The 10,376-nt window shown below is 42.3% G+C and overlaps 1 protein-coding gene across 13 annotated transcripts in view; it reads left to right on the forward strand.

Annotated features, from left to right (window-relative positions):
• EPB41L2 (erythrocyte membrane protein band 4.1 like 2) overlaps positions 1-10,376 on the forward strand; it is a 297,090-nt gene that overhangs the window by 105,028 nt on the left and 181,686 nt on the right. The gene's annotated exons all lie outside the window — the stretch shown is intronic.

Here is a 10,376-nt window from a genome sequence, read left to right on the forward strand (position 1 = left end):
CAGGCACCTGACGCAGTCTCCAGGGCCCCCATGCGGCCAGTCAGACGGCGCATGTAGGCCCGGAGCATTGCGACGTCCGTCTGCAGGGTCCTCTGCAGGTCCGCCAGCAGTGACTTCAGGACTTCTGTTGTTACGGGTGAGGTGTCCAATGTTTGGGTGCTTGGGGGCAATCTCTGTACCAGAGGCAGGTCGGTCTCTTCACCGCCCGAGGAGAAGTCGTCAGACAGCTCAGAATATGTCCCGTGGTAGTCGGCTATTTTGGGCCTGCCAGGGTCTGGCGCAGGAGTTCTGCGATGTTTGGCCCCTTGCTTGGTTTGTCTGGCTTTAATTTTTTGGTTTTGCGGCCCATCACTTCCCCTTGTTATGCACAAAGCCTGATGTGCTAGGTAATATCGGTTTTATTGGTCCCAATCGGTGATTTTAAGCCCAAAAGTGCAGGCGCTCGTGTGCCGTGCGACTGCATTGTTCAGTAGCTAGACTCCGCCCCTTTGGCAATTTTTTTTTGCTAAAAAAGCCCCATTCTGCTTATACTCGAGTCAGTGTCTGTATTATGGCAACTTACATTGCCATAATACAGACCAGGACCGCCGGGCTCATTACAAGCCCGGCGATACTGTTGGAGGCCGGCAGGAAGCGTTTACTTACCTTTACAGCAGCTCCTGTCAGCTCCATGCAGATCTCCTGTTTAGCTCACAGTGTAAGTCCCGCGGCCGTCCGAGTGTTGCCACAGGTTACCGTGGCAACGCTCCGCGCGGCACGCAGACCGCGAGACTTACACTGTAAGCTGAACAGGGGAGTTGCATGGAGCTGACAGGAGCTGCTGTAAAGGTAAGTAAACGCTTCCTGCCAGCCCCCCCACTGCACAGCCCATCCACTGGACCACCAGGGATTGCCATAGCCCCCCTCCCTGGACAGGTATTAAGCAGGGAGGGAGGACAAAAAAAAAAAATTCATTTTATAATATTAAAATAAAATAAAAATATTATAATAAACTGCCTTCCCCCCCCACCCAGTTTACACACACTACACAAACACACACTCTGCATTATATACACACAGTATGTGTGTGTGTGTGTGTGTATATAATGCACACACTCTGCATTATACACGCGCACACACTCTGCATTATACACGCGCACACACTCTGCATTATACACGCGCACACACTCTGCATTATACACGCGCACACACTCTGCATTATACACGCGCACACACTCTGCATTATTAAAATAGAAAAAAGAGGAAGGGCCAAAAACTAAGCCCAAATGGAGAGTAATGGGGGAGGGAGGTCCCTACCTTTTAATGATCCTAAAGGAAAACACAAAATAAATAAAATAGATAGGCAGGGGAGTGATACTGGACCAAGCCTGGGGGGATAATACTAAGACAGCTGCTCGCTATGCAAGGAGACAAGCTGATCTTTATCCTATTACAAACAATCCCGCATCCGGCCTGAGAGACTCACAGTAACTCAAAACAGAGTAGTAAAGTAGACTTGAGGAAAAGGGCTAAAAAGGAGACAGCACTGTAAGGAAAAAACCCTTACTCAACCCCCACTAGTACTGAGTCCAAAGCAAGGATTCCTATAGTGAGAAGACTGTCCCTGAATACCTCAGCACGCGTTTATTTAATTTAACTTAAGTTATTGAGATAGGCAGGGACTGGGTAGGGACTTGGAACTTGGTAGGCACAAGTGGGTTATCCACTGTGCTGAGGTATTCAGGGACAGTCTTCTCACTATAGGAATCCTTGCTTTGGACTCAGTACTAGTGGGGGTTGAGTAAGGGTTTTTTCCTTACAGTGCTGTCTCCTTTTTAGCCCTTTTCCTCAAGTCTACTTTACTACTCTGTTTTGAGTTACTGTGAGTCTCTCAGGCCGGATGGGGGATTGTTTGTAATAGGATAAAGATCAGCTTGTCTCCTTGCATAGCGAGCAGCTGTCTTAGTATTATCCCCCCAGGCTTGGTCCAGTATCACTCCCCTGCCTATCTATTTTATTTATTTTGTGTTTTCCTTTAGGATCATTAAAAGGTAGGGACCTCCCTCCCCCATTACTCTCCATTTGGGCTTAGTTTTTGGCCCTTCCTCTTTTTTCTATTTTACTATTATCTAAGGGTTATTCCCTATGTTGGGAGAGTAATTTTGAAGGCCTCTGGCACTGATTCATTGGCCACTTTATCTGACCTCTGAATCGGCGCCATTATTACTTTATTTTTCGACACTCTGCCTTATACACGCGCGCGCACACTCTGCATTATACACGCGCGCGCACACTCTGCATTATACACGCGCGCGCACACTCTGCATTATACACGCGCGCGCACACTCTGCATTATACACGCGCGCGCACACTCTGCATTATACACGCGCGCGCACACTCTGCATTATACACGCGCGCACACTCTGCATTATACACGCGCGCACACTCTGCATTATACACGCGCGCACACTCTGCATTATACACGCGCGCACACTCTGCATTATACACGCGCGCACACTCTGCATTATACACGCGCGCACACTCTGCATTATACACGCGCGCACACTCTGCATTATACACGCGCGCACACTCTGCATTATACACGCGCGCACACTCTGCATTATACACGCGCGCACACTCTGCATTATACACGCGCGCACACTCTGCATTATACACGCGCGCACACTCTGCATTATACACGCGCGCACACTCTGCATTATACACGCGCGCACACTCTGCATTATACACGCGCGCACACTCTGCATTATACACGCGCGCACACTCTGCATTATACACGCGCGCACACTCTGCATTATACACGCGCGCACACTCTGCATTATACACGCGCGCACACTCTGCATTATACACGCGCGCACACTCTGCATTATACACGCGCGCACACTCTGCATTATACACGCGCACACACTCTGCATTATACACGCACTACGCGCACACACTCTGCATTATACACGCACTACGCGCACACACTCTGCATTATACACGCACTACGCGCACACACTCTGCATTATACACGCACACTACACACACACACTCTGCATTCATTATATACACACACTACACACACACACTCTGCATTCATTATATACACACACTACACACACACACTCTGCATTCATTATATACACACACTACACACACACACTCTGCATTCATTATATACACACACTACACACACACACTCTGCATTCATTATATACACACACTACACACACACACTCTGCATTCATTATATACACACACTACACACACACACTCTGCATTCATTATATACACACACTACACACACACACTCTGCATTCATTATATACACACACTACACACACACACTCTGCATTCATTATATACACACACTACACACACACACTCTGCATTCATTATATACACACACTACACACACACACTTTGCATTCATTATATACACACACTACACACACACACTTTGCATTCATTATACACACACATATAAATAAATATTCAATTAATGTAATTTTATTGGGATCTAATTTGATTTAAAAATTTACCAGTCGCTGCTGCATTTTCCACCCTAGGCTTATAATCGAGTCAATAAGTTTTCCCATTTTTTTGTGGTAAAATTAGGGTCCTCGGCTTATATTCGGGTCGACTTATACTCGAGTATATACGTCAGATAGAATGCTTGTCTGGATCTCGTTAAAGCAAACAATGTTGATCTTTTGACCAACATTAGAATAGGGGAGCATTTGAGAAAGTGATTACAATAAGGTAATTTTGAAAATAAACTAAAAAATGAAAAAGCACGTCGGGTATACTAAAACATATAATTTTAAAAAAGCCAATTTCAATAAGATTAGGGCAGCTCTACAACATATCGACTGGCATAAACTCCTTAGTGAAAAAAACACTTAGGATAAACGGAAACTCTTCAAACAAATATTAGAAAGGTACATTTCTTAGTATGTACCATTGGGTAATAAATATAAAATAAACAAATTCAAACCAATGTGGCTTAGTAAGGACGTAAAACGAGATAAAAAATAAGAAAAGTGCATTTAAATCGGACAAATCAGAGGCACCCTATATAAGCGAGCCAATAATGCTTGCAAAAAGGCAATTAAAGTGGCTAAACTAGAAAATGAGAAATTGATGGCCAAAGAATGCAAAACCAACCCCCAAAAATAAACTTTTAATGTGGAGCAATTTTAGAATTTGGTATGTTTGTCTTGTAAGCTTAATAGCCATAAAAGAAAACAAAATTGCCACACAAAAGTATATATTTATATAAATTAAACATCATAGGCTATTGTCCTAAGGTTGTTTTGACACTTTTAGGTAGCCATTTCACCGCCAATCTCTGCTAAATATTGGAGAAAAATTTAGTTTTGAGTTTTTGGCACACAAACTTATAACAAAGAACTTCTCATGTGTATTTTGTCGGTGTGTGCTATTCGGTCGGTGTGTGCTATTCCTGTACAAAGTTTTATTTTGTGTTCAGTTACTTCTGCGGAGTACAACAATACCCCCATTGTATGTCTTTGGCACTATTTCGTGAAGCTACAGTGCCATATAGGAGACCTGTCCGTTTCAACATTTACAGTAGAATTTTGAGAGGCGGATTTAATGGGCCTATGCTTCAATTTGGGGTATTATAGCAGTTTGACTGTTCAAAAAAAAAAACCACAAAAGCCTACCATTTATAAAAGTAGACACTCCAGGGTATCTCTTATGGTGCATATTGTGCCTTAACATGCCCCCATTTTTTCACCAATATATGCCAAAGTATGTGGTAAAAAATAATTTTGGGCATTTTTTACATACGGATTACATTCAAGTTCAAACCCCCCAAATTATGCTCAGCTAAGTCTTCGGAGTAAAACAATATGCCCAATGTATGACCTAGACACTATTTTGTGAAGTTACACTGCTGTAAAAGAGACGTAACAAGTTCAGGTTTTTAAGTGTGAATTTTCATGGAGGTTTTTGATGCGTCCGTGTCCCAGTTTGGAGCACTTGAGCAGGCTACATATTACAACTACACCATAAAGGCATACCATTTCATAAAGAACACATCCCAGGGTATTTCAAAAGGCATTTTTTGAACCTTAGCGTGGGATAATTTTTCCGCTAGCTGGTACCAAGTGTAATGGTAATAAGCGTTTTTTTGCCTTTTTGCCACACAAAGTAAATTTGCACAGTATATTTTGCAAATCGTATGTGTGCTACGACTGTATAATACTTCATATGTTGCTCAGCTATGTCAGCTGAGTACAGAAATACCCCCTCGTATGTACCTTTGCTTGGTATATGTGGACATCGGAGGGGCACATTTGGGACCCAGCCATTCCAGTTCTTTTCAAACTTTAAAATGGGACATGGGCACAGTGTAAAAATTTAGAGTATTTTACCAGGCTATATAATCCAAATACCACATAAAGCCATACCATTTCTTAAAGAAGACATCCCAGGGTATTTCAAAAAAGCCTATTTTGAACCTTAGCATGGGATAATGTTTCTGCTAGCTTGTACCAAGTGTAGTGGTAATAAGCATTTTTTTCTGCCTTTTTGACACACAAAGTGAGTTTGCGCAGTATATTTTGCAAACCTTATGTGTACTACATAACCCTGAGCGGCGGGTGGGGGCCCTAAAATTCACAATAGGGGGTGGACCTACTGTCCCCCCCGGCCCCCACCCCTGAGCGGCGGGTGGGGGCCCTAAAATTCACAATAGGGGGGGGGGCTTATTGTCCCCCCCGGCCCCCACCCCTGAGCGGTGGGTGGGGGCCCTAAATACAGAGGGGGGGACCCTAGTTAGCCCTTCCCCCCCCCCCCCCCAAAAAAAAAATATCTCCCTACCTACCCCCCTCACCCTAAAAATAATGAGGGGGGGACCTTTAACTAAAAACCTGTAAAAAAAAAAAGAGAGAAAAACAACTTACCATTCGATGTTTTCTTTCTTCTAAAATCTTCTTTCTTCAGCCCCAAAAAAGGCCAAATAAAAAGCCATAATAACCGACGCAATTAAAAAAAAAAAAAAAAAAAAAACCAGAGCGCAAAAAAAAAATCCATCTTAACCCATGGAGGGCTCCGCGCAGACTGAGCTCCGCAGGGCGGGGGAAGGCTTATAAAGCCTTGCCCCGCCCTGCAATTAGGCTAAGAACACTCTGATTGGTGGGTTTAAGCCAATCACAGTGCTCTGTGTCATTTTACAAGCGTGGGAAAGTTCTTTGGAATTTTCCCACGCTTGTAAAATGACACAGAGCACTGTGATTGGATGGATTTCAAGCCAATAGGTCCCCCCTTATTGATAATTTTAGGGCCCCCACCCGCCGCACAGGGGTGGGGGCCGGGGGGGGACAGTAGGTCCCCCCCTGTTGTGAATTTTAGGGCCCCCACCCGCCGCTCAGGGGTGGGCGCCGGGGGGGGGACAGTAGGTCCCCCCCTTATTGATAGTTTTAGAAAGCGAGCTGAGCTGTCAGTCAGACAGCTCAGCTCGCGAACGCGCATTCCGCGCACATGCGCGGTAAAGCGCTCAGGTTCTTCATAGGGCGGCTGTCAATGCCGCTCTATGAAGAACGCGATTGGTGCAGCGCGAAGCCGCGCATGCGCACCACATCGCCGTGACGCTTCTCTCAGAGAAGCGTCCTATTGGGCCCCGCGATTTCGTCATTTTGACGAAAAAGGGGGCGCGGCATGGCTGGGAGCTCGGCGCTGGAATGGAGGTAAGTTTTTAATATAAAAACACCTCGATTTTTTTTTTTTTTTTTTTTATTAAATGTAAGTTCATATAAAAGCAAGAAGGAAGGCTGGGGGACCTGTCTTTCTTGCTTTTATATGTTGACTATAGAGTCCCTTTAATTAATAAAATGAATTTAACCCCTGAGGGTTAAAAAAAAATAAAAATTAACCCTCAGGGGTTAAAAAAAAATAAAAATCAGATGACATTAAAATGTATACCCTGCCAATTGATCACTGTTGTCAGTGATCAATTGGCAGGGAAGGGGTTAATTTTATTAAAACAAGGGAGGGGGGGTGGGATTTAACTTTTTTTTTTTTTTTTTTTTACACAGGATGAAGAGGATCATCACTGATCCGTCTCCCTGCACTTCACACAGAACCCGGAAGTGCAGGGAGGCGGAAGGTAAGTACATTGAGCACATGTGCTCGCTCTGACATGCTGTCAGAGCGAGCACCGGTGCTGGGGCAGCCAGATCGGGTGCTCCCGGTCTGCCTCTAATACAGAGGCAGACCGGAGCACCGTTAACCCCGCGATCGCGGCGATCTGGGGTTAAGTTTAGTAAATGACGGAAATTTTCCGTCAACGGTCCTTAACTGAAGGACAAGGTTGACAGAAAATTTCCATCCGCGGTCGGGAAGGGGTCAAGAAATATGCAGATGATAGCTGCAAATAACTTGTAATTGGATAACTCAAGACAAGGTTCTACAGCAGTTAAAGAAAATTAATGTAAATAAAGCTCCGGGGCCTGACGGTATTCACCCATGTGTACTTAAGGAGCGAAGTGTGGAAATAAGTGAACCTCTGTATTTAATCTTTCAAGATTCTTTTGTTTAAGAAATTGTTTAAGGTTTCTGTTTTCGGACTGCTTCTATTTAACATGTTTTTAAATATGATCCATTGGTATGCCCCTTCTCGGTTTCTCCGCTCTACCTGTGACTTTCTTCTGTCCGCTGCTCGCACCAGTACGGCAACTTACACTTGCAAGTCTTCTCGCGGGCGCCTTGCTTCCTATGGAATAGCCTGCCTACCTCCATCGGACTCTCCCCTAGTCTTCAGTTGTTTAAGAAGTGCATTAAAACCCATCTGTGACAAACACCCCTGTCCAAGTGAGTTTGCCACACGTTCTTGGAGGGGCCTGTTTGCCAGCCTCCTACCCTGTGACTATAGTATCTCTTTAAAGGAAGTCTTGACTGTAAAGGCAGGACTGGGACATACATGATCGGTAGACACACATGAAATGTTCTTCTTCCACGACTTCCTATTAAATGACCACTCTACACCCATAGAGCCCTTCTGCTTACTAAGGTCATTATAATGTAATTTATAAAAGTTCTGACTTGTATGAGAAACTGGCACTTTTATAAAGAATTAATTAAACCCCCCTTGGCGGTCAGTCTAACGGCTATGGTGGTTTCTTCCTCTCTGTTGGCTCCCCTGAGCTTGTTTGTACCTGCCTCCCCACCTGCATCAGATCAGAATGCAGGCACACAAGTGGAGACCTTCAGAGACTTCTCAGTGAGAAGACTGATTTCTGTTTTTCCGTGAAGAGAGTGCAAGCCCTCACTTTTCCCCATAGAAGAGATTTTTAAACGCCTGCAGATTTTGCAAGGTTTTTAAGACATGTCCCCAATGAATACATGAAAATGTTTGTATGTATTCATGGTGGTATTTCTACTAAATAGTCATGTCTATTTTGTTTTGCCATTAGGACAGTGGAGTGTTTATTTTAAATAGTATTGTTTTAAACAACTGTTCACCATCCATGATAGCGATACACAAACATCCTTTATACAAAAAAAAATAAATAAAAAATACAATTGGAAACATTTGTTGCAATTCCATGGCATCAGTATGCTTTCCTCTTTGTTATTGAAGGTCTTTTCCATATCTTTCTAGATAGGATTTTGAGTTTAACGATTGATATAAGCTTTTTTTCTTTTCTTTTTAACTATTTACTCCAATAATGTGTTACCATGCCCTCCTTGTGGCTTGATATATTGATCATGCTGTCATAATTAGGGCTTTTAAATGAAGTAGTAGTAGTCAACTATATAAAAAAAAAAAATTTTTAAATACACATGGTCTTCTGTAAAGATAATGCCAGTTCCCAGACTGGCTATCCTTGTGATGTTAAGAAGATAATATATGGGATAATTGACTTGATACTATTAACCTTTTCCATTTCCCGCATTTAGTTACATGATTACCAAATGAATGCATTTCCTGTTCATGTGACTTAATGTGGTTGTTGGATAATTTAAGTAATGTTCTTTTATGCTCCTTGATTAGATTATCTTTGTTTAAATCTACAAAGAGTTCAGATTTACTAAACATTTAATAAACTTTAGCATATCTTTACTTACAAATGACATAAATTGGGAGGCATTAGAACAACCTTTATTAATGCAGCAAAGGAGCCAAATATTGGTGGTATTTATTTCTACCAAATATCGAGCTATCTAACATGAATGTTAAATACTTATGCCCATTCTAAATAGTTTACTCACATCCGTAAGTTATTTTGATATACCTCTACTTTTACTACATTTTGAAGAAAGCTCTTTCTGCATCTTCAGCAGTAGTCAAATATTATTTTTTTTTCATTTAAATTGTTCCTTAGCAATAATTTTATCACCAGTAAATTTTAATTTATTTTTCTCACCTAGTTTCTTGTGTTAATCTTTTCTTTCAAACTTTTGTTATTGTTCATTTATGTAAACAGTATTAACGCCAATACTGTAATGATTTTGTACAATAACTATATACTATAATTAAATATATTTCCTGTAGCTGTCTCACTAAACATCTAGCACCATGCTAGAAATCAGAATGTTTCGCACAATTCCCTATAACATGCATTTCTGCACATTCTTTGCAAGGAGAATTAAAAAAAAAAAAAAAGACTTGCTTACTAGGTTTTAGAGAGGCTGTGCACTGGGAACCCACCAAATATAAGATTGGACGCTTCAAAACCTTTCTGTGCCTGCAGTACTAGAATAGAAGATTAGCACCAAACTCATCATAATTGAGGCTGTGTGCAGATCAGTTTGATGGGAAATGAATAAATAGCTGCCAATCATTTGCCTAGTGAAAGCTGAAGAAATTGCTGTTTATGTTGGTTATTTTCCTTTAAAGAACCACTATAGTGCCAGGAAAACACTCGTTTTCCTGGCACTATAGTGCCCTGAGGGTGCCCCCACCCTCAAGGTCCCCCTCCCGCCGGGCTGGATGGAGAGAAAGGGGTTTAACTTACCTCTTTCTCCAGCGCCGGGCAGGGAGCCCTCCTCCTCTCCGCCTCCTCTCCTCCTCTTCGGCTGAATGCGCATACGCGGCAAGAGCATATTTGTATTCCTTACCCAATAGTTTTCCTTTAAAATTTCAAATTGATTGAAGAAACAAGTTAACCCCTTAAGGACCAAACTTCTGGAATAAAAGGGAATCATGACATGTCAGACACGTCATGTGTCCTTAAGGGGTTAAATACACATTTTAAAGTTATTATACATTTAAAAGAGCACAAATACAAAATAAAAATCACTGTTTAGTATATTTACCTCAAATCAAAACTTACATGTATTTAAGATTTTTTTTTTTTTTTTTTTTCCCCATTGGGGAGATATCTAAAAACAGCTTGCAAAAACTGCAGATCTCTTGTCTGCTGCCT

Source organism: Pelobates fuscus, chromosome 2 (assembly GCF_036172605.1).
Source record: "Pelobates fuscus isolate aPelFus1 chromosome 2, aPelFus1.pri, whole genome shotgun sequence".
NCBI classification, from domain to species: domain Eukaryota; kingdom Metazoa; phylum Chordata; class Amphibia; order Anura; family Pelobatidae; genus Pelobates; species Pelobates fuscus.